The sequence below is a fragment of the Drosophila albomicans genome, chromosome 3 (assembly GCF_009650485.2).
Source record: "Drosophila albomicans strain 15112-1751.03 chromosome 3, ASM965048v2, whole genome shotgun sequence".
Lineage (NCBI taxonomy): Eukaryota > Metazoa > Arthropoda > Insecta > Diptera > Drosophilidae > Drosophila > Drosophila albomicans.
The window spans coordinates 33,229,003-33,255,766 of NC_047629.2; the positions used below are offsets into that span (position 1 = coordinate 33,229,003).

General features: G+C 34.0%; 1 protein-coding gene and 1 non-coding gene across 3 annotated transcripts in view; one reads left to right on the forward strand and one right to left on the reverse strand.

The window, feature by feature from the left end:
* LOC117570216 (ecdysone-induced protein 75B, isoforms C/D) overlaps positions 1 to 26,764 on the forward strand; it is a 110,580-nt gene that overhangs the window by 27,062 nt on the left and 56,754 nt on the right. The gene's annotated exons all lie outside the window — the stretch shown is intronic.
* Positions 12,510 to 12,581, reverse strand: Trnac-gca (transfer RNA cysteine (anticodon GCA)). Its single transcript has one exon. It is a non-coding gene; the product is annotated as a tRNA-Cys (tRNA).

Genomic DNA, 26,764 nt, shown 5'->3' on the forward strand with positions numbered 1-26,764 from the left:
AATGTCTACTTATTAATGCACTCGAACAGTTTTGTTGCTCTGTTCTATGTTCCATGCTTCGGCCTACACAATTTGCATATTGCAATTGAAATCACAAAAACAACAAGCAAAGTGCTCTCTAAGAGAGCAAGAGAGTCAGCTACATTCATTTCTGATTCGTTCGTTCATTCGTTCTATGCAATGCAATAAATAAATTCAACATAATTTTTCTTAATGTCATTTTTGCTTGTCGTCGTCGTCGACGTTGTCTAAGCAAACGGCAAAAACTGAGCCGAGAGTTGAATGCACGCGCAGCATTGTAAAGCAATAACCTCGATCTAAATTTACACACACACACACACACACTCACACACACACAGTCTCAGCAAAGTTTTATAGTTGTGTGTCTGTGTTGAACTTGCACTCAATTTGTGTGTGCACATTGCACATACAACACTGTGCCACAGTGCAAACCGGCTCGAGTGAACGAAACAAAAAAGCTTTCAAGCGAGAGAGCTTTTTGCATTGCTATGGCGAACGGAAATGCCACACATCAAATTTTAGTATCACACTATTTATTTAAATTTGAATTATGAAATGCAGCTAAATTTATAATAGAATTACAAATTTTATGCATTCTTAATTAACATAAAATGCACAAACATAAATCCCTTGCCATTCGCTGTGCACATTCTCTGTGCTCCCGCTCTCTATTGCAATAGTTTTTTTTAGAGGTTATTGCGAAGCGGGTCAATTCAGTTCATTCGCCTGTGTGCGCTCGTCGAGCGCCATATTGTAATCTGCACGTGACCTCGTTGCAGGCAGTCAGTCAGTCAGGCCTATTTGTTGCTGTTGCTATTGCTGTTGCTGTTTCTGTCGGCGCCGCAAATGCATTTGCTTTTGCCAGTTTGTTGATACTCGCTGAATGTATGTGTGTGTGTGTGTGTGTTTTATGCACATTTTTCTAGTCGCAGAGCAAATTGAAGTCGACAAACGTTCATGAACTCAATTCGGTTTTTCCTTCAAACGTGCAGTGTGTGTGCAATGACGTCAAAGAGCAACTGTAAATTTTATATGCCTCAGCGAGCTTTTTTACAATATCTCTGCCCATATCTGTATTTCATTTACAACATATGCATAACATATAATTAAAATTATTAATTACAATTTATGCATAAATTATTCACTATTTCATTTCCCTCAAAATTAGCAGCAAAGCTTTTTTTTTGAAAAATATTTAACAGCATTTTCAAGATTTGAAAACGTAAAAATACGTTGCATACTTTTGGGCTTGCTTTGAAAACATGCGCAGATGGCGCCACACAAGCACGCTGAGTGTATTGACACATAATATATGCACACAGATAAGATGGCGCGACATCTAGCGGTAGCTAGCAGCAACAATTCGCTTGAGCATAAAGCGTGAAGCAGCGTTGCGCCGTTAAGCCGCTGGAGGCGCTGCAGCTGTTAGCAGCAATTTGGAGCTTTTTTTGGTGTGAAACTTTAGTTGAGCGGTAAGATTTCATAGATTTGAAATAATTAAATATTCAATTAAATTAAAAATATGAAAATTTAAATTAAATAAAGTTTTTAATCAACAATTTTTGCCGTTAATATTACATTTGTTAGTGGCCCTAAAAGTATGCTTTATAATTACATCAATTTAAAAGTAATTTGTGTAATTTTAAAAGAGATTCTAAACTATCTATAAAGACAGCCCTTAGTTTTAGTTATTTTAGATTTATTTGCGCCAGTCTGAATTGAATTAGATTTGTTTTCTTCGATATGCAAATACTGTGCTATAAATTGTCTTACATATATTCACGTTGCGCATAAATAGATCAGATATTTTACGAGTGCGAGTGCGAAATGCGAGTTGTATTACGCATTCGCAGTTTGGTTAGCGAGTACCTGCGACAAACCGCCCCCGCCTCCGCCCCTTCTGCGCTGAGTCATCTACAATTTAGATTGCCCTTAGTTATCGATACAAAATAATTGAGGCAACAACAAGTTTATGCGCATTACAAATTTATTTGGCCCTTCTCAATACACTCGCCTCTCTCTCTCTCTCTCTCCGTCTCTTGCAAACATTCTTGCTCCCTCTCTCACTCTTTCTCTAGCTCCGTCTCGCTCTGTCCTCCCTTATGTTTTGTCGCTCTGTTAGCTTTTCTCCTCTGACTGCTTTCAAGGTTGTTCGGACATTGACATTTTCATTACTTTTTGGGCAAAAACAGAACAAAAAAAAAAAAAAAGAGCCAAACTTTTTTTCGGTTCTTTTTTTTTTGTGCGTATGTGTGCGTTTCTTCATCTTCGCTCTTTGACTTTGTTTTGCTTATATCGTTTCTTTTTTTTGCTGTTGTGTATTTTTTTTTTTTTTGTGATACTCTATACCCATTAACAAGGGCGAAAAAGGGTATAATAAAGTGGCAGCAAGAGGGCTTTGATGACCCTTGGTCATGTCCAACTGTCTGTCTGATTGAAATGGATATCAAATGAGATACATCAAACAAATATACAGTGCTTTTTAATTGACTGTAGAATCGTCTTCACTGTAGGTAAAAGAAATCTAATTAAATTTAAATTGAAATCATTATTAAAGTTTTTAGGAAAAGGAATATCAAAAAGTACTTTCTAGCATGGTTACAGTAATGCTAACCTTTGAAAATTTATTTAAAAAGTAATATACATTGCATAGAGATCATAATTGACATACATTCTTAACTTTTCCAATGACTTTTCTTTCAATAAATGTTTCTTGCTGAACTTAAGTTGTAATTCAAATTTTACCAAACTTACTTTTTACTTTTTATATATGATTACTATGAAAATTATATTCAAAAAAGTGATCAAAACTATATCTATTAAGTTTTCTAATATAAAGATTCATTTATTAAACGTTATGTCCACCAGAACGATAACTTTTTGTTATACATATTTTATTTATATCTAAATGATTTTCATATCTTTTTGTTGAACTATAGGGTTTCTTATAGTCTATCAAATTCATTTAATAAGAAAGATTATTATTCATTTAACATTCTTTTTTACTAGAATTATAAGTATTTGTTATAGTTTATTTGGACTCAAGTGATTTTTAACTAAACTATATAAATTTTCATTAACTTCAGGGTTTTTGCAGTCGAGTATACTCACTTAGAACTCTCTTCCCCAGAACTGTAACTTTTTGTTATACTTTATTTTCATGAAGTACAGATTCTCTTGCAGTCAATCGGACTCACTTAGCACTCTCTTCCCCACAACTATAACTTTTTGTTATACTTTATTTGTACTGAAATGATTTTTTATAAATCTATATATATTTCTATAAACTACTGATTCATTTAGAATTATCTTCCCCACAACTATAAGTTTTTATTATACTTAATTTGTACGCAAATGTCTTTTTACAGGGTCTCTTGCAGTCTATCAGACTCACTTATAACTCTCTTCCCCGTTTCCTTTATAATGTTGCTGCATAAAATTTAACTAAAAGTTGTTAAGCGACCTGGTGTTGAAAAGTTGTTTCATTGCCTTTCATTTCTCTTTCTTTTGCCTGTTGCCGGTGGCTCTTGATGGCTCTTGATGGTTCTCTCCGCTTTGCTGGCTCAGTGGCTCAGTGGTGTGTCCAATGAATATTTGGTTAGCCCCTAAAAAAAATGGCGTAGAACGTGCCGCGTGCCACGTAACAACGCCTACACCAAAATGTATAACTTAAATCTAGGCAATCAAAAATGATTAACACGTTCAGTCTATCAATTCATTGAGTACTCGAAGAAGCCCTTGGCTTTGGAGTCGAGTCGATGTCTTCGTCGATTCGATGTCGAGTCGCTTCCTTGCCGAAGTTCAAGTTCATTTTACGCATTTTAAATGCCGACTCCGTTCGTTGTGCATATCATTTAAATAATATACAATTTTCGTTGCTGCTTCTTTTTTTGCACCGTCAGTTTGTAATTTGTAATTGACACTTGTGTATGCTCAGCACACGACGAAACCACCGAAAAAAATGCCCAAAAAAAAACAGAGAAAAATGATAAAACGAAAAACCGAAAAAAAAATGGAAATGGGAGCTTAAGCCTAGGCCAAAAGTTGGCGCTGCCGCCTGGCAACTGAGCCGTGACATGGCCAAAAGTGTCTTGAACTCGTCGTCTAATATAATGCCAGCTGAACAATTACTTTATGACTGGCAAAAAAAAAAAAACGCAGGCTTAAAACAGTCGAGAAAACTAAGAAATGCTCTGTAAAGTTTAGCTTAAGAAAAATCAAACTTTAAACAATAATCTTAACTAACAAAAGCTTAACAAACTATTTAAAATTCTTTGAAATATATCTTCCCCAACTATATACCCTTTTAATCTCATATACAGGGTAGCGAATACAAAGTTCTCATAGGCACGTTTAATAGGCTTTGGCATTAGAACTTCAACTTGAGCTTCAGTTTCAGTCTGAGTTTTTCGGCTTCAACTAGTCAATGACATCAGCAACCTTGTCTGAGCCTACAACAATTTAATTGTTAATAACATTAATCATGAGCCTTTTCAAGCAAAAGCAACAACAACAACAACAATGAAAAACTAGCAACTGAATTTGTTATTAGCATAATCGCAACTCTTAAACATTGTCTATAAAGGCAATTCCAACACGTGTAAGCGTACTTAACGCATCTTGATCACCTTTTTGGAGTCGTTTTTGGAAGTCGGAATTACTGCGAATAATTGTAGGTAAAGGGTGTTTCGGAATACGGAATACGGAAATAATAGCACTGATTAGTAACAGCATTTTTTAACAAGTTTACAAACGTAATTTGATTAAAGTTTTGCTTAGCAATTTGAGAGAATTTAAATTAGAATTGATCTTTGAATTTATGAATATAATTTTAATAGTAAATATATCTAAAATTCATTGATATAGTATACTTTATTTATATTTATTATGTTTACAATTTTAATAGTAAAGATATCTGATATTCAATGATATATTGTACTTTTTCTATATATCCCAATTATGCCAACAATTCTTACAAAAATTATAGCTTCGATTAGTTACAGATTTTTAACAAGTTTACAAACGAAATCTGATTAAAGTTTTCTTCAGTAATTTAAGAGGAATGCAATTAGAATTGATCTTTTATATTATGTATAAAAGTTTAATGGCTAATAGATCTGAAATTCAATGATATATTCTACTGTTTTACTAGCAAAAATATCTGACATCCAATGTTTTATTATAGTTTATTTATATATCACAATTATGTCTAAAATACTTAAAGTAATTATATTTTAATTTTAGTGATATATTATACTTTATTTAAATATCCCAATTAAGTCTTTAATATTAATACCAAATATATCTAAAATTCAATGATATTATACTTTACTTATATTCAATTAAATGGAATTTGTTCAGCTTTGAGGTTCTAGCTCTATAAATACCCAAAAATGGAAAAGATCATAAATCATTCAAAATGATTTCCTAGAATGCCGAAATTGTGTTATTTTATATCTGAATCAGGAAACGTTTCCTGAAGATCTTTTGATTTATCAATGCTTAAGAATAGCATAAGAAATTCTTTAATTATATAAATGTTAAAGTTTAATAGTTTATCTATTTATATTTTATGTTCTAGTACGGTGTATGCCATGTTTCTTTCTTAACGATGCCAGGCGCATTTCAGTCCCAACTCAATGACCATTAACCCATTTCAATAGACCGAAAAGAGCATGGCCAAAAGCAGGCCACGGTCACAGCGCCGCATGTGTTACATAAAAGTCGAGCAAGAGACCGAGAGAGCGAGAGAGAGAGAGAGAGAGGCAGCGACTGAAAGAAAGCAGGCACAAAAGAAAGCACTGCACAAAAGAAAGTTGCCGAGAGGCAAAACAACAAAACCAGAAACAAGAACGCGAGAAACAACAACAACAACAACAAACAGCAACGAGAAGACTTTTGATTTCAGATTCAGTGAGAATTCAATTCAATAAAAATTGTGTTGTTGGTTTTAGTTCTTCTCGTTGCTTAATGAATTGGCCATTTAGTTAATGAGTTTAGCAGTTGTCAAGTGTAATTTGTTATGAATTTTGTGCCGTATTCATAAATTATGTTCAATAACTTTTCGTTCTTTTTTGTTTTATTAGAAGTGTCTTATCGAAAGATAAGCTGTGTTGGCACATTCTAATAAATGAATGTGCACAATATGTTATATATACATCGAAAACCGAAAAATATCGTCACTGACCTTCGTTGCGTTTTTTGACCCAGGGCATTTAGTTTTTTAGCCATTGTTTTGATTAAAAATTTGCTTTTATGATACTATATGTTATTTTTGCTGTTCGATGTTTGAACAAGTTTTTCAACAGTTTCGCTTAGAATGGCCAACATTTTTGTGTTTGTGTTGATTAATGAAAGTCGTAGCAGTTGAACCGGTTCCGCCTCAACATGCATATAAGATCATCATTCTAAGTTATAAACAGCACAGCATAGTTGTCTATAAATGGTTCTATACACACATAGGAAAACCCCCAGCACGCATTCTAAATACAACATCTTCAAATTATGTTTATATCTCGACATTTCACACCCGCAACACAATTCTAAAACGATCTTAAGCGGAACCCAGCAAATGTTCCATTCTTTTACACACGCCTCGAACTATTTTTGTAAAGGTTTTTCATACCCTATAAACTGTTTCCAAATTTAGTTTCTTAGTACCTGATGTTTATTTCATCGTATCGTAAATATTTGCGCTGTAAATCGAAAAAACAACAAACTATGCCCAGAGAATATTAAATAAACAATACAGAAGTATTTTGATGTAATCAGATTTTACGACGTTAGTTATCAAAACCTGTAATTCTTTTTTGTTTTTATTGTATTTTGTCATCGCAAACGGTTATTAAACCCGGAAGTTAATCAAGAAAGAAACTTTAATATTTTGCTACTGCGCCATCTGGCGCACTTTGCGGGCAACCAAAGTTTGCTTAGATAATCGCATAAGATAAGCGTGTGTGTGCAAATATTAGTCAACATATTGGGGAGGGTGCAAACACTTTGCAGGGTATCTCCGTAGTCAAGCTGTTCCCACTACGCTACGCTGTGATCTATCTGCGTAGACAACTTCAAAACATGGCTCAACTCATTTCGAATTCGTTCTAGTTTCATTAAAATGTAACAAAAGAGAGGCACTAGGCAAAGAGAGCAGCAGCACAGTGTGTGAGAGAGCGAACGCACGCACACGACACAAAGAGAGCGGGAGAGCGCAAGGCAACAGCAACGAACGTTTCTATTGCTCGTGTGCGTGTGCGTGTGTGTGTGCGTGTATGTGTTTATCTTCCATTTGTATCTCCATATGTAGCCGAATGTTTACCCGGCTGCTTCGGATCGCTGCGTTGACGACGACGTCGACGTCAGCGTCGCTGGCCGTCGTCGTTTCCCATTGTGCGTGTGCGTAGCAAGTTTACTGACCTTGAACTTCGAAATCATTTTTGTTGCTTTGTGCGCCGAAAATTCGACAGCACACACACAACATACAAATTTCAATTTGAGTCTACATATGTAAATGTGCATGTGTGTGTGTGTGTTTGTGTGTGCTCTCTTTTAAATGTGAATTGGTGTTTGGGCTCAACCCCCTGACTGCGATCAGCTTTTTTCTATGCCTGATTGTTATTTTAGTGGAAATTATGTGATGGATAAGCAGACATACATAAATAGAATACATATGTACATATGTATGTACTTAGCTGCTTCCCGCTGCGCAATGTCTGGAGTTCAACGCAGTTCGATTTGGAAGCAACCTTCATTACTCTCGGCGCGCATAGATAAAGATAGTCGAGTCTGAGTCTATTATATAGTGTCATATTTGTTGAAACTTGTTGACGTTCCGTTCACGTGTGTTTTAATGATAAGATAACCGCCCCGTCGACCATTTACCTATACTCTGAACTCTACAACTGAACTCTATCAAGGGCTTTTAAGCGAGGTCTTTACCAAAAAAAAAAATATATATATATAATAATACAGCTGCTTGTATAAGTGTGTCCTCACTTGACACGCACAGTTCAGTTATCGTTCTATCCGCTTTTCTGGGCCATGTTCTTTTTTTATTCTTGTTGTCTAATTCGAAAGCAGGTACCTCAGCATACAAGGTTATAAAACGAAACTCTGTCAGACTGACAGTTCATTCATCAAGCGACCCTTTTTGGGCTCCCTTTTCTCACTCTTCTGGTTTCCCTCTTTCTCTCCGGTCTCATAAAATACATTAGAGAACCATAACCTAACACACACAAACACACACGCACACACACCATCACATTGTCCAATTGGACTCTGTCTAGCTCTATAATTTCGAAATCCCTATTAAATGGGTTTCTCAATTTTCACACAGGTTAAATAAAACGCAAATAGCCCCAAAATTACCCGAGTTAATCATCGTTTTATTATTATCATCATTATCTGCGTGTATTATAATTATTTTGGCTACAGCGAGAATAAAAGATTAACATTAGAGCACCTGGTGTTTGTTTTTAAATATATAATTATATAAGAATTGTATTATTATTATACAACAGTTTCAATAGGAATGAAATCTGCAAAAATGTAATATGAAATTTTCACTATAGAATCTTTTAACACATTTTGATTTCATGCGTCGACTTTGATGTTCAATATAAAGATAATAAGCTGAATTTAAAGTTATTCAATAATACTATACTTACAATAACTAGTTTCCATTCTAAAAAGTTCTTGCTTTAAAAAAGCTGAAATACATATAAAAATTATATTATTTTTGTACAATAGTTGCTATGAGATTGAAAACTAAAGAAGCATATTATAAAGTTTGTAATAGAAACTTCTGGGACACTTTCCTTTTTGAATATCAGGATATTAAAATATTTAAAGTATTAAAGAACTAAAATTTAAGAACAAATGCCATCAACTTTAGAAAGGTTCATGCTTTCCAAAAAATCTTAAATATATATAAAAAGAGAATGTTCTTTAGATTTCCATTTTGGATTGCTTCAAATTGAAATTATTCCAAAGCAATATATATTCATATCGATGTGGAGAAGAGCTCTATTTTGGATTCTAAACTGTACCAAGTTCACAATTGTCCAGATGGACAGAGAGTAAAGACAAGCGGCAAGCCACACGACAAAGTGTCATTCACATTGTGGCAAGAAAAACAATCGTATAGAAAAAACAAAAACAAAAACACAGACACAGACACAAACATGCCAAAAAGAAAATGGCGATCGCTGTCGAAGTCAAAGTCGAAGAAAAAGAAAAAGTCTTTGCCAAAAGGGAAACAACAAGCAACAAAAATAAAATGGGGAAGAAGTGGAAATGGAAGGAATAGTAAAAAAAAAAAACCATAGCAAAGCACATAAAATTGGGTACTGTTCTTCTTCTTCTTCCCCTTCTTGCTGTACTGTCTTCTTTTTTTTTTTTTTTGTGCTGTTCCCTCAAGTCGACGCCACGAATCTAGGTTATTACGCCGAAAATAATTAAAAATACAACGCTTTAGCCCGCTGGCAACGCAAATCATGCAAATGCTTGCGATATATTCTTTTCTATATATACATATATATTTGTATTCGTTTTTGTATTCCCCCCTTTCGCTTCCTCGGAAGAAGTAGTTAAGAAAGAGAGAGCGAGAAACGCTTGCATCATAAAATAATTGAAGCCATTGCGTTTCCTAGCGTGTCTTGGCCAGAATGGTCAACATGGCCAGAATGTGGCGCAAACTTATTCATATGCATGACGCGTGTTTCAAGTTCATTGCCAAATATACATATACACATACATATATGCCATATTATTTAGTCAACAACAGCACAAAAAATACGGGTAACAACACTGCAGAGATCGACCCAAAAGATACCCTAGATTTTGGACATAGTGAATAATGTGTTTAGTTGCGATATAATATTTAAGATAATTGGGACTTTAATAAAGAAACTTTATAGAAAAAATTATGCTTGAAGAAGAAAGTGTATTTAAAAAGGAAAAGATAAAGAAAAAAATATATAGATCCCAAGAATAACATTTCAGAAATAAAAGAAAATTTATTACACATTTATTGTGCCAAATTCAAAAGAAAGCACAATAAATCTCAAATTAAATTGAACTTTATTTAAGAATGGAAAATGCAGAATAAAATGGAATGTTTAGAATATTTATCATAAATATCATTGGTTTACTGCAAACCCTCTTTATTCCTATTGAAATTAAGATTATGAAGAAAATTAGTCACATTTTGTTGCTTAATATATTTGTTTAGCAGACTCATGACTTTTAAAAACTTGTAATAAAATTTGTTATACTTGATATTTGTTTTGATATAAATGATTAATATAATACATTTTCCTTTGTTTTTAAATCTTTAATCTTAAATTGATGGAATGATTGTAACACCCCAATATTGAATTTTTGTTTGGAAAACTATGTCAGAAATCTGTATTTGTTATGTTTTCTTATGTATTTAAATTTAATTTAAGTTTTCTCTAAAGCTATTTCAGAATTCTGTATTTGTTATGTTTTCTTATGTATTTAAATTTAATTTAAGTTTTCTCGAAAACTATTTCAGAAATCTGTATTTGTTATGATTTCTTATGTATTTGAATTAAATTTAAGTTTTCTCGAAAACTATTTCAGAATTCTGTATTTGTTATGTTTTCTTATAAATGTGAATTAATTTAAACATTTCAACATTTTCCACATTTTTTCATTACTAAATTGATGTGCTATATTTTTATTAAAACCTTCACTCTTTACGAGTGTATTTAAGCTTCGGCAAATTATCTTTTTCTTTTTGTTTTGTCGATATTCAAAGTAAGTCACAGTCAAAGCAGACTTAGAGAGCGTTCCTTTCACCGAAGGCAAGTGCAAACTCTGAAACAAACTATAATTTGTGATCTGAATTCGCACAAGGCGAATCTCAACAATGAATTCGCACAAGAAAGTCGCATGCGGCACAGTTGCCGCCACTCGAAATCAGCTTGTTGAAGTTGCAGCCTCGTTGCGATCATTGCACTTTGCGTCGAAGTCTCGGTCTCGGTCTCAGTCTCGCGGCATGTTGCAAATTGTTTTCTTTATGCTTTTTTTTGCGCTCATTTTTGCAGTAAAACCTGTTTTGGTATTCAAGTCTTAGTCGGTTGGTCGCAGCGTGTACCGAGTCGAGTCGAGTTGAGAGACGATCGTGCGGCGTCTGTGTTGCAACTTGCATCGCATTGCTTCGCATCGATTCGTCGCTGCGGCTTCGGCTTTGTCGCTCTGGTCGGTCAATGGTTCTCTGGTTCATTGCCATCGCGCTGGAGGTAACTAACCCAGCAATGCGACACCACAACACACACACACACACACACACACAAATCGGAGGAAATGCCATGCTACAATACAATGTGTATACAGTCGACACTTAAACTCGACTCGCGGCTTGTGGCTTGCGACTTTTGCAACGTCATTGTCGCAGTTGTTGCTGCTTTTTGCTTGCCAAAACATTTGTTGTTAACTGAAGCAAGGACGCAGCTCCCCGAAGCAGCTCTCAAGCTTGTTGCCATTCACTCGAAAGTGCGCAGAAAACCCGCCAAATAGACAACAATAACAACAACAACAACAACAACACAAACACAGATAAAGATATCGAGTCATAAGTTGTTGGTTTGCCCGCTTGGTTCGTTGACTTACAAATGGTGTGCCAACATGATCATGTGGGCTTATGACTTTGCCAATACACACACACACACACACTCACACACACATAGTTTGGAGTTGTGAGAGCGATCTTCAGGGTGTCGATCGTTAAATACCCTTGCCAATTGTGGTTGCCATGGCAGAAATACTTTGGAGTTACTTTTGATCAATGTATGTTGACTCTAATTAGGTGACCATGATTGTAGCTAGTTTATGGCAATGTGACTTTCTTATTCAATGCTTATTGAATATTGAACAGAAATAAACTTTCAATGGGCAATTGAATGCATAATGATCGGTTAGAAAGTAGATTTATTTCATTTAGTATCGATAATGCATTTGAAATGATATCTCAAATTTATCTCAGCATTATTTATATAATGAATTTGAATTAGTTATGATTTAAGATTTTTTAATTTCATTTCGCCTATGCAAATTGGAATTTGTATGTTTATCTCATCAAATATGATCTTTGTACATAATACGATCCGTTAGAAATTAAACAAAGAACTTTTAAATCTAAATTAATAATGACATATCTTTGAAAATGATTTACCAACTGTAAACCAAATGATCCACGTCTGTGTTACTTTTGTGCATAATACGATCACTTAGAATGATATTTTTATTAGATACAGAATTTTCAAATGTACTGTAGCTAAAATTGTATCCCTTCGAAAATGATTTTGTAATAAATTAGTTAAAGATTTGAAACTAACTACAGAACACTATTCAAATTCATGGAGTAATTGAAAATTATTATTATATTATTGAAATAATAAATACAATTTCTTATTCCAATGAGATGAACCAGAGTCTCAGGCCTCCAGGCTTAAAAAAGTTTACCAAGGGGACACCCGGGTTTGAACCGGGGACCTCTCGATCTGCAGTCGAATGCTCTACCACTGAGCTATATCCCCAGTTGATATAAAGCACTAAGATTTACTTACTCAGAATAAAGATCAAACATTATTATTTCAATATTTAATTTTGAAAGCTTCAAATTAAATACTATTAAGGACCATAAAACAAAGCATTTAAAACTGAAATGTTCTTATTATATTCTCTTAAGAGTTTCCTTCATTACAGTCTTATAAACATACATACATATAAACTGATTCTTAATAAGATCACTTGGTCAGCAGTAGCAAAGAAGCACAACAACAAAAGAAATATAGTACAAATTCTGTGGAAATCGCTGGCAGATATCGTCACAAAAATACTTTTCGCCCCTGTAGGGGGTAATTTCACAATCTATGTATAAATACGGGATGTTTAATGACGTTCCTCATACTACGTATGCCATACACTTGAATTCCCTGATAAAAAAGCGCAATGACTCAATCAGTCGAAAGTTGCACCGTATTTTTTGATTCGTTTTATTTTTCGACAATTCGTAACGTCAGAGACAGAAAGAAGAAGAAGAAGACGGGGAATGAGAGCTGAGCAGAGCAGAACTTATACGTATGCTTATTTGCAATTGCAACTCGAGGGCATTTTCAATTCATTTCTCATATTCACAAACGGTCAGCGGCCAGCGTCAGCGTCACGATTGTATAATCGTGTCATTATTCGACTCAGAGCATGAGTATATGAGTATCTTTCGGATGCATTCGTCAGCGTTTCACACACTCCAAAAACAAAACATAAAGAAAACGAAAAAAAAACAAAAAACAACAACAATAACTAAAAACAAACAATCACTGACAAATTAAATTTCACGAGCAACAACCAAACAGACGCGAAAGGCAATTGACCGCTTGGCAAATACAAATCCTGATGACATTCACCCCGTTACGACCACCGAGTAAGCAAAACGTCAACAACAAACACCGCAGCAACAACAACCGAAACAACAACAACAAGAGCAACAACGTCAGCAACATGTGCAAAAATGTGCTTCAACGATTGCAATACAACAACTTTGCAATCGGTCACACAGAGAAGTGGCTGCAAAAGGGGGTTCTTGAGAATTTAAATGCGATAATAATTGCAAAATAGATCATGACTCAGAAGCAAGAATTTCGAGAAAAAATATTGAGTGAATAAAAATAAAAATTAATTGAATAAAATATATGCAATACATTTTATTAAATATGTGTAACAGTGTCTTTTTAAATGTTTCTTATAATAAATACTAAGCAAAATTTATGGAAAAAATTATATTACAATTTGTTAAGCAAAAAATATGCTATACATTTTTGTTGTATATTAAAAAGAAGCTTAAAACTAAATATTACAGAATGCAAATTAAAATTTATTAAACAAAAATTATACAAATATAGTTTGAGGGATATTTAAAAGAAATTTAAAACCAAATTATTCAAATTGTAGTAAACAGAGAATGTTAAGTATCTTTGATTGAAAATAGTATATTTATGAGAGATGTCTTATAAAGAATTCTAAATGAAATATAAAATATGCTGTATTTGTATGATATGTACATGTATGATATAATATCTCTTCAAATGCTTCTTATATACATAAAATAAAACCTTTTTCATAGATATAATTGAAGATGTTTGATATCTCACAAATGGTTTTTTTATAAAGATATCTAAAAATCCTATTTAGAGATCAATAATTTAAAATATATTAAAAAAAAATAGGCAATGTAATTTATAAAATATGCTTAATATTTATCTTCTAAAAAGTTTGTTAATAAATAAGAACATTTAAAAGGAAAAAAATCTGCAAAATCTTGTAAACAAGGTTTCGCATTGTAATCCCCTTTTGGTGGCGCCTCTGTCTGCCCCAAAGCATTGACTACATATGCATCATTGCTTTTTACGCTCTCTCCTTCTCTGTCTTTTTCATTCGCTCTTACTCTTTCATTTTATTGAATACGCTTGCAGCGCGTAAGTATTCCAATTTTGTCAGGCAATGTGTAATGCATAAAAGAGGGCGTGTCTCGGATCGCGTGAATATATTGATCAGTGTCGATCGACTGAAGAAAGATGTGTCATGTGCAACTCACAGTACAAGTTGCAGAAAGTGTTGATGATATATCAAGTTGAACATACATATGTAGTTTTAAGCATATCAATTTTGTTTAATTCCTTAAATTCAGTAAACTAAATAAGAAATTTCAATTGAGTTGAATTGAGCTAAAAAGATACAGAATCTTTACAAAATATTTCGCTTTAAATTTTACTTTCTTTAAAATAAAAAAAAAATTAATTTGTAGTGTATACAATATTCTACTAATCAAAAGTGTTTATGCACTTGTGTCTGCTCCCCATATTGAACGATGTCTGTGTTCTTGTTTCTCTTTTAATAAACTTGAAAATTCGTTTAAATGCTTTCCGTAATGTTTGAAGAAGAGCAAAAGTAAAAAATCCTGTTCGAACTGGTTGCAACAATAGATTGTTTTTTTTTTTTTTTCCTTTTTTTTTGCCAAAAGGAAGCAATTTTTTTTTTTGGCAATTTACCCGATTCTCGATGTCTTGACTTTCATTTAAGGTGCATCGATATCTGGCCTCATTGTTGCACTGCATTTTGTTCTTGATTCTGCTTTTGGCCCATCTTTTCGATGATGATTCTCGTTGTTGGCAACACGCGCCATTAATTGGTCGTAACGCTGATGGCATCAGAATTACAATTTCATCTGTTCTTCAGGACGATATTCAGCAGGTTGTAGCTTCTGTTGAAATCGATCAAACATAATGATCTGTGTTCCAATTGGGCAATCTACATATAGTTGCAGTGATTTTAAACAAATTGTGAAATTAAAGTAATAATTTTATATACTTTGTTTAAATACATATCTTAACAGGTTTTTCATGTTTTTTAGAGATCAGTTAAAATATGAGAAAAGATTTTAAGGATGAAATCTAAAGAAACACGACTTAGGACTAAAAATAAATCTAATCAAGCTTTAAATTAGACTTTCTGTCTTAAAGTTTTTAAATATCAGTTAAAAATTCGGAAAAATCAAAGATGAATATTAATGAAACAGGATTAAGATTTTAAAAAATTTAAAAAAAGATATAAAAATTCCGAAAAAAAATTAAAGAAACAGGGTTAAGAATACAAAAAAACTGTCATGTCCATTAATATTTTTATTTTTAAATGAAACCTTTGAACAACTTTTAGTATTTTTAAATGGAAAACAAAATTTTTTTTTAATATTAACTCTGTTACTTTAAATTTTATTTTTTTCTGAATTTTTATATCTTTTTTTATCATAATATTTAGCATAGCAAATATCTATGTAGCTTAGTACATTTTTTGAGGATTTTTTATATAGATGAAATATATTTTATGCATATTATTTCAGAAATATAATTTGCTTAGTAAGAAACAACTTGAATTTAGTTGCATTACAACTCAAATCCTTTCCGATCATATTGTAGGGTATTTATTTGCCAAGCTCAAGTTGTCGGTGTTTTTGCGCATTTTCCAGTGATTTGTCGACTTGTTGACGACAGGTCTTTTGAGCTGCTTTAGCTAAATACCGTTAATTGACTGTGGCTAAGATTTTGTAGTGCGCTTTTGACTGAAACTTGTTTTGATTACCAAAGAACTAATCAAGCCATGGCAACCGACAACTGAAGACCACAACAAAACTCTTAACTAACCATAAGAAATATTTCATATGTGCCAAAACAGAAACAGAAACAGAAAAGAACAACGCATTAGCCTGAAGCCTGAGGTTAAGCCCCAACACGTTCTTCTGTTCTATTGTTGTTAGCTTTCTTTGGCTCGGTCTTCCACGATGATGCGGGAAACAAAAAGTAGAAAGTCATTAAGTAAGCAAACGTCGCAAAAAAAAAGCAACCTAAAAACCGAAATAAACGACGAGGGAAAAAAACAAAAGTTGTAAACAAATATGAGCGTAAAGGAAAATGAAAATCAAGCCAACCGCTACAACTATTACAGCAGAGTGAGAGATGGATAGACAATCCGTCTGTCTGTCCGTCTGTTGTCAGATCGTCGTCAGATCTTACCGTAGAATGTGTTTTTTTTATTATTTTTCAAGTTGGCTTTGCCAGCTTGAACTTGTCCCAAATAAACAAAATTCCACTGCTCAAAAGTCAGTTAGGTAATGTTGTTTTCTTCCACTTCTTTCCCCACTACTCAGCACTTCTCACTCTTCCCTCTCACCTTCTTTTTGTTCTTCTTCTTCTTCTTTCACTGTCGACGCCATTTTCATCTGTGTCGTTGTTATTGTTATCGTTAGCTACTATTACGTTAGCTTCTATTCGTACATTCATTTTGTTTATATGCTTTCAAAGGTGTTGGGGTTTTTTTTGTCCCCCTCTTTCCTTATTTTTATTTTTTTTTTTTTTGACTTTTTATTTGCTATTTCGCAGAAATTAAAGTCAAAGCAGTTCTAAGACCAGATTGACTCATTGTCTGGCACAATTTCGTCGGTCCGTAAAACATATTTTTACGATTTCGAAAAGTGATTTTGGCAAACAAACTTCGCAGTTATTTCAAATGTTATGTCAAGCTTGATAAATGTTTCTAAAATATAGACACTTATAATATATAGTTCGAAGCTTTAGATTAAGAATCTAAAATAAGAAATTTAAAATATTTACTTTTCCGTTTTAATACTTTTAGAACTTGTTTGCTAACGACTTGAGTTTCATACAACTTTCATTCAATAACAAATTCTTTAAATTTCCATTAATAATTTCTTTGTATGTTTGGTTTATAAAACAATATCTTATAAACAGTTAAATTTAATATTTAAATATGTATGATCGAAAATCTCGTTAACAATTTTACTAGATTTTTTCTACTAAGCAAAATCTGAAAGTGTTACTTGAAAATATTTTAAAATGATGTATGAATTTCATACTATCAACTTTTTTAAATCGAAATTCTAGAAAACTTCAACAATTGTATTAAATTTTTAACTAAGCCTAACCTGCATTTATTTTCAAGAACATTAAATCAATTTCTATTATTTTGGTACAATTTCTCCAAAAATTTGATTAGTGTTCTTATAAAACCAAAACTGCAAAAAATTACCATTTAAAATTATGAAGGAATAATATTTCATAAATGAATTTAAATTACTATTTTAAATAATGAAATAAAAAGATTTAACTCTGATACAATCTAAAGTTCTTAAATTGTATCTACATTTTTAACGAATTTTTCCATTTCTTACACAAAAAAAAAGTTATAAAATCAAGATTTTGGTCGTAGAATTTTGAAAAATCTTAATGTTAGAAAACACATCTTGATTTTAAGAACATTTAATATAAGACCCAAGTTCTCATTAATAAGAAGAACAAATCATATATATAGGAAACAAATTTTTCGAATCATTCAGAAATGCATTTATTTACCAAATTTCAATCAATTGGTATATTTAAAGATTGATTTTAAAGTAATTTTTCTAACACAATCAAAATATAGGTCGAGTTCAATGCAAACCCTTTAAAATCAAATTTATTTCCAAGTTTAAATTGCAATTGTTATCCTATTAGTGAAGTTCAATTTTCTGCATTTCCCCAACACTTTCCAGCTCAAGCGTTGCAATTCATTCGGAATTAATGTTCTGTCTTTATCGGCAGTTGGTGTTGTTGTTGTTGTATTTGTACGACTTTCACTGCCACCCACGGCATTTGCATGACCTCCAAAAAAGTAAAGTAGAAGAAGAGAAGCAAAGATCGTTTTGGCCAAGTGAGTGAACAAGCTGATCAGATGGCAATAGACTTGACTTGACTGCTTTCCAGTCGTTGCACTCGCTCTATAAAGTTAATAAACTATAAATTACACACAGAAAATGCCGAAAAAAAACTTTCACAACAAAACCAACGAAAATGATTGTGCGAATTGTTGCAGTCGCTTTTCATTGTTGTTGTTATTGCGCCAATTTTCCCATTGGCTTTGGCTTTGGAAATTCCCAATTCCCGAGTCAGCTTTTAGCTTTAGCTTTAGCTTTGACTTTGACTCTCTCGAAGCGCCCAGCAAAATTTCACTTTGCTTGGGTTAAAGTCCTGCCAACGCGAGTGTCAGTCAACTTTCAAAGTTTGTTTTTGTTACCGTCGAGTTGCAGTTGCAGTTGCAATTGTTGTTGTTGTTGTAAGTATCACTAGCATAGTTGCCCAGCAAACTCACTCGAATGCTCCACTGAATGCAACTGCGCTGCAAAAGTGCAGCGACCTGCGATCAGCAAACTCCGCTCTCTCTCTCTCTCTTTCTCTATTATTTCTCTACCTCGCTCTTTCTAACGTTGGCCCAAACTATTTGACGTGGCAGCAAGCAGCAGCCAGCGTCATCAGCTGTTGTTGTGTTTGCTAGCATTGCAGTTGCAAATACCAGTTTTTTTTTTTGTTTCTTTCTTTTATTTTTGCCACGCTATTTTGCATGCCACTTGCGGCGTTTCCACATGTGGTAGAAAGTGCCGATGGACCCGACTCTGACTGCAACGTCGACCGCGACTGCGACTGCGACTGCAACTGAACTGAACTGAACTGGCTTGGGTTGAGGTAGTAATGACCTCTATGCACGGGGTGCTTGACTTATGCACCCGCTGGGCTCGATCGCGAATCCCCAAACCCAAACCCAAACCCAATCCCGATGACGATGCCGATGCCGATCGCATGACTTTACTCTCTGATTTCGATTGAAAGTGCTTGCCAAATGATATTCGCATATTTCGGCATTTGTATTTGCATTTGCATTAAGCGTCAATGCCTTATGGAAAAGCCATCAAAAGTTTACAATGTAAACTTTACATTATTTTTATATTTCACTTTACATGATCTTTACATATCATGATGAATCTCTAAGTAGTTGTTTGCAAAAATACCGAAGCTTTATGTGTTGAGCATATGATTTTATTAACAAAGTTGCATCGAATCTAAATCTAATGATATTAAGAATTAAAGTTTCTCCAATTCATTTCTTATTATAAATACATGAAGCTCTTAGAAGCTGTTCTTAAAAATAACGCATTGATATACTTTACTCATTACTGTAATCTGTAAAAAAAAGGGAAACATTGTTAAATATTATATATGATTTACAAAACAAATTCTAATTAGAGATGTAGTGAATAACAGATTCATTTTTAAGCAGTTTTATAAAATAACTATGAAAGATTTTCAATACTTTATTTTAATAAATATGATCATATGATCATTAAAATATGATCATATTGCTCGATGGCTTAAATAAGAAAAGTTGCATCAGAGGTATAGTAAAATGATCTAGTTTACCATTATGAACATTTTTATTTATCGAAAGTAAACTAGAAACATTTTCCAAGTGATGTAGTCAAATACATTTTTCTTTTACTTATAAAAACTATTATAATTTATGCGTATTGTAAGATCAGCAGAATGAGTTAGCAGCTTTTGCATAATGTGTTCATCAAAATCTTAATTAATTTAAAACCGAACACGTGAGGTGATAATAAAATAATAATCATCATAAAATGTAGTAATCATATTTTTATAGCTATCAAAATCCATAATTAATTCGAATTCATAATTAATTGACTCGGTAAGGCCAGAAAATGAAGCTACATTTTTTCTAAAGATATTTTAATTAAAAACATAAACATGAACACAATATAAATTTTAACAAAAACGTTGAGTGTGAATAATAAGATGAAGACCATCAAGTCAACATTGATAACATAGAAATTAAATAGATTTTATTATGTTTAATAGAAATTCTCTATATTTATTTAAATAAGATATCTGAAATATTTTCAAAAAATTTTAAGTAAAGTTATTTTCTGTATTATATTTCGTATTTTTATATTTTTTTTTGCAATAATATAATTATATAGTATACGAATATAATATAATATAATTAATAATAATAATAAATATTTGTTTAAAGTCAAGTTAAATTTTCTAAAAAATATTTATAATAAAACGCAATTATTAAAATCATGTTAAATTTTCTAATAATATTTTAAATATAATTCCATTGAAAAATCTATATTTTATTCAAATTATAAAAGTAAATGAAATAATTTGAAATTAAAAAATATTTTTTAATGATATAAGATCGATCCTCACCATTTCAATAACTAAGCATATAGGTAATTGGAGTTTATAAAATTTCAAACTGATACAAATTTGAGCCAGTTTTATCCTATCTCCCTCTATCTTTCTCTTTCTCTATGACAAGTTAGCATAGTAACTCTTGCTATTTGGCAATAATTCAGGCAGCTACTTGACGATCATCACGTCATCATCGAGTCGAGTTGAGTCGAGTCCGTCTACCCCTCCGTTCATCGTTTGCTAAACTAATCGACCTAGAGTCGATCAACGTGTTAGCCTCAAAGACGGGTAGAGACCCCGTCCACCTACCGTTTAAATAATGTGCCTGTTTTATTTTAGCTTTTGGCCCACACGTTCTCGATGAGTTGTCGCGACTTCGACTGCGACTTCGACTGCGTACATTAAACCCTGTTCAACTTCCTAGTGAGGAGGGCACTGGCGCTACGTTTAGCTCGCATTCATAAATTATGGCAGTGGCAAACAGCAAACAGCAAATAATCATAAAAAAAAAACTGAGAAACTAAAATTATGCTAGGCGCATACAAAATATGTATATATAGTTTTAGTTGTTTTTTTTTTGCGCTCGTCTTATTTTTCAAACAGGTTTCAAATTCCTGGCCAGTTGGTCGCGACTTTTGCTCACCTGACGAGGGCCATAGAACAAAGCCAGCGAACCAATAAAAAAAAACAGCAACAAGACAGCGTTCAAGGAGGAGCTCAGAAGAGGGGGACAGGGGGGAAGACAATTCGGGTCCCAGTTGCCCCGAGATCGAGTCTGAGCCCAGTTTTTTTTTTTTTTTTTTTTGGCTTTACTAATTATTATGCTAAGCTTGATATGAAAGGGTTCAAGCGAATTCAAAGAGACTACGACGACGACGCATGTTTCTACAGAAGAAACAGAAACAGAAACAGAGGCAGAGGCAGAGCTTGGAGCTCCGTTTGGAGCTCTGTGTGTGGAGCTTTTGTTCTGGACTCTCGTCTCAGTTCGCAGTTCGCTGCTGTTGCTGTTGCTGTCGCTTAATGGCGGTTAATGGAGGTCATTCACTTTCGCACGAATTGTAATTTTTGTGCTTTAAAGTCACAATTCGAATGTATTTTGTTTGCTTCTTTTTCGACCAGTCAGCGTTAAAGTTTCATGCTCCAACTTCAATTCCTTTTTTTTCATTTTTTAGGGCCAATTCATATCACATAATCTTATTATGTTTGCCAAAAGTCGTTGAGTATTTGTTATTTTTATGGCTTTCCACACTTGATATAAATCTTTTGCGGCCTAAACGATGCTGAGGTGACAAGTTCTCAATGAATCATCAACATTACAGATTGTTGACTAATTGAAGCCGACTTCCGCTTAGCATATTTTCCTTTTCAATATATGATTTATTGTTGGAGAGCAATCAACTACCGTTGGAAATCTATTAAATGCTCAGTCTACTATAATTTGTGTAGACATCTTTGCTGATGCTTTGATGATTGCCAGTTGGCCAAGTGCAAATTATAAGACACTTTGCGACTAGCCTCTGACTCTCTGCTAGAGTATCTTTCGCTTGTGGCGTAATCACTAGAAAAAGCACGTGCGGCAAATTTCCAATTTTTCTCCTCTTTTGTTTTTTTTTTTTGCCAAGTGCATTCAACTTGGCCAACTGTGTTGCACATGCGTGGCCGACACAAAACACACAACTGACAAGTCAATAAACTCATTGCAAGTTCGTCCCTCCCTCTCTCTCTTGTGCAATCTATTGCCATCTTTGTTGTGGCTTTGCACGCTTATCATCAGGCAAACTAAGCACGATCAACGATCCCATTGGCACCAACTAGCCAACAACTAGTTGCCAACTTCGCAACTGCGCAGAACAAAAGTCTGTTGTGGCTGTAGCTGTGGCTGCAGACTGCAAATAACCCTCAATAACAGTTACAAAACTGTATGCAGTCGTAAAAAAGAGAGACAAGATCACAGTGGAATGGCAGTGCAATGTACGCAACTAGACCTAGGCAAACTCACACTCACACACACGCACACACGCATGCTCTCTTTGCTGCTCTCTCAATGTCTGCACATTCTTCTGTGCAAGAAATTCGCACACACTCACACACATGCAGTCGCACTCTTGGTGGGGTTGGATGAAGCGAAGTGAAGTGAATTGGAATGAAGTTGTTGTTGTTGTTGTTGTCTTCGTCATCAGGCGACGACGGAGTGCATTGCACTGGGTAAAGGGTTAAAGACCCTCAGACGAGGCTGCGGTGCGATGCGATGCGCTGCGCTGCAGTGAAATGTGTGCGAAGAAATGTGAGTGGAAAAATCCAAAGCGCAGATGCAGATACAACAACACACAACAGCAACAATAACAACAACAAACCAAATCTGTGCAGCGGAAAAGCAAAAGTGCAGCAGCCCATTAGAAATGAAGACAGTCCGAACCTACATCAACATCAGCACACACACATACAGCGACTTGTACTTGCTGTGGAGAGCATGCTGATAGCTGGCTAGCAAACGGGAGAGTTGCGGTGGAGAGAGTGAGCAAGACACTCCACACAGCGCACAGCACACACAGTGCAATGGCTTTGAACTTCACACAGTTTGCAGTGAGTCTCAGTCTCAGTCTCCACACTTGCTCTCTTGCTCTCGCTCTGCTGCTGCACTGCTGCGCTGCTTGCTCTTGCTCTTGCTCTTGTTGTTGTTGATAATTGTGATGAACGCTTTGCTTTTGTTGCTTTTCAATGTCGAGTTCACTTTTCAAAACGGGGTATGTGCAAGCGAGAGATGCTATTGGAAAAGATCGTTAAGCGTTCAATGCGCCATAGTTGAAGTGAGTATGTGTGCTTGTGTGTGTGTGTGTGTGTGGGGTATCAGTTGCATTCAAGTGGAGGCGTCTGTGCTGCACTTTTGATTAATTTTCACTGCACTCTCCCTCTCTCGCTGTCTCTCTCTCTTTCACTCCACTGATAAGCCGTCAGCTCCATTACAATAAAGTGTGTTGCGCTTCCTGCCCTTGCATGTTCACTGATAATAACAATAGAACCAAACAACCACAAGACGAAGCAGAAGCAAAAGCAGAAGAAGAGGAGTAGGAAGAACATCAGCGTGGAGAATTAAACATGCCCCGCATCTATTTGATAAACGATGATCGGGTCTCTGGCTACAAATTCTAGGCGAAAGCAGAAATTTTTTCAAACCAGTTCAAGTACATGCCAGAAGAAGAGTTCTCGAAAGAAGGGGAGAGTGAGCAAGCAGCAGAGAATGAACGAGCATTAGAAAGAAAGAGAGCAAGCTAAAAATAAAAGAATGGAAAATTTGCTGGAGTTTAATGAAGTAACCAAAAGATCAGGTTCCAGAAGATTCGTTCTAGCACATAAAAGAGACTTTAGAATGGAGTGGAAAAGTTTTCTAGTGTGTTCTAATACATTTCCATTCCTTACAAACAGATCGTTAAAAAATGGTATAATATAAAGCTATTAAAAGCAATAATGTTTTCAAAATGAATGAAAGTGTTTGCTTTCAAAAGAATATAAGACATTGTTATTATATGATACTGATAATTCAATATTTCTGAAAAAGAATTTAAATTAAACACATATTTTGTGATATTTATGATGTTATATGTATTATATACCACAAAAAATACCTTTATTTTATATCTGATCTTGTAGTTGATCGTGTCCATAAGAATATGATCATTAACTTTGTGTTTAAACAACATTTAAAATTTTTTGAATGATTTCGTTAGTAAATTATTTAATAGAAAAATTATGAGAGCCTTGCCAAATTTGAGAATCTTGCCTTCAACTTTTGATTGTGATATTTTAATACGCATGACAAGATACTGAAAGAACAGCATAAATTAAGTTCTAACGACTGTTTGAACGCACCTGTGAAATTTGCCTGTGAATCAGCTAATTTCAGCGACCTTGGCTAATAAAGCTTTCCATGAAAATAATGACAATCTTCCGCACTTTCTCTCTCGCTCTCTCTAGCTATCTCTCTCTTTCTGTATGTGTGTGTTTTACCCCACAATATATAGAGAGATATTGTGTAATAAGTATGGCCAATCATTAATAGCACGCGCTTCTTATGAGCTCGACGTGGGGACCTTGAAAACTCTTATCGAATTTTCACCTTTTGCGCGAAAACTACAAAAACTGTTCAGCCCTTGATAAGGAAACTAAACAAGTTCATTGAATAAATGGCAATGAGACTGTTCAATACCCTACAGTAAATAAAATGAGATCACTTGTGAGAATAGTAAATATTTAGGAATTCTTTTCAGAGTTGATGTTTGATATAATAATAAATATTTGAAACTATTTTAAGGCTTGATATTTTTTGAGGTAGCGCTCTCATATATTCGTTATAGTCGAACCTCGAGGTTGGTCCACAGTTCTCGACTATTTTCCAGCTATTTTTATCAAAAGTGACGCGCATTGTGTGTATTGTTCTTGTTGTTGTTATTGTTGTTGCTTGTGTGTTTGCGGGTAAAATAGATAAGCGTACATTAGGAATTTGTGCTGCTGACCTTCATTTTTCGCTGCTGTCCGCTGATAAGGTGCGATAACACCGATAACCGATAAGCCCGCATTTGTGTCTCTGTGTGTGAAATGTTTATTATTATTATTTAAGTTCTGCCTCCTCCACCGCCTCCGTCACCGCCTTCGCCACGAGGAGAGACACAAGTTGTAGTTACGTCTGTGAGAAGCGCATGTTATATTCAATCGCCATTACGACATTATAAACAAACGATTACATCGTGCAATTTCACTACATTTGCGTTGTGTTATGGTGACATAAACAAAAGGCCTATTAACACACTATATCTAATGTAATATTACATGCTAAACAAAACTTAAAAAACTGAAACACTAGATAACATTGCATTTCGCGTGTGGGTGATCAGCTTAAATCACTTTAGATATTACGTATTCCGTAACGTATTTGTTATGACTTGCTCGGGGGGAAGTTCTTTCAATATCTCAACCTTGAACCTTCATTTGATTCTCCCAAAAAGAATTATCTTTATCGCCTTCGCCATCGCCACCGCAGTTGGGCATGACATCATGATGAGATCTCTCTCGCTCTCTGGACAGCCCAAAAATTATGCGTAATCACCAACCCTGCAAAAAGCACACTTAACGTCAAAATCTGGCAACATAAAAAAAAGCCACGCAAAAAATTAAACTGCTCGAGTACACAAAAAAATAAAAAAAACACAGAGGCAGACATGATATGATAGTCGAGTAAATGATACTCTTTCATAATGGGAACTAATATGAGATCAAATGATAGAGTTAAGATTAAAGATATGCATGAAAATGAAAAAGCTTCCTTATATAGTATACATCAAAAAATTATATTGAAATGTATTATAAACCTATTTCATTAATAATGAAAACTTATTCTTTTATTTGCTACATAAATAGATTATTTTATAAATATTTTCCGAATTAATTTTTTTTTCTTAGTTAGCAAAGTTTAAAAATGCAAATTTTGTTTAATATAATAATTTTGAAAACCATTATCTTTGGTAAAAAATGACATTATTTCCATTAATGAAAAATATTTGGTAACTTTCCAATTTAAACATGAACAAAACATTATAAATATTATATACTTAATTTTTTAACTTTCTTAGTCACTTTACCCACTTGAGCTTCAAATTTTCCATTACAATTTCAATCTTTTATCAATTCGTCTATCGGTCAATCTCCAATCAGCACAAAGACTTTGCTATGTATAGAACATGATCGGTAACAATATCGTGATACCTTCGCTGTAAGTGTAGAACAACGAACTCGAAACCGACAAAAAAAAAGAGACACACACACAAAAAATTTTTTTATGCGTACGCCGCAAATTGTTGGCCTTCAAATTGACCGAGTTCATGAACACCACCAAACGAGGCATAGACAGACAGACGGACAGACAGACGGACGGACAGACGGACAGACAGACAGACAGAGGGACGGACGGAGCACGCACCTTCTCATTGTGCGTTAATGATATGGTGAGAGCGAGAGATACAAATACAGAGATACGAGTTCAAACACACACAGACATAGATTAAAACAAATAAGCCAACATTGAGCAGATGGTTGGTACACTACAAATACTACTTAACTATATACACATA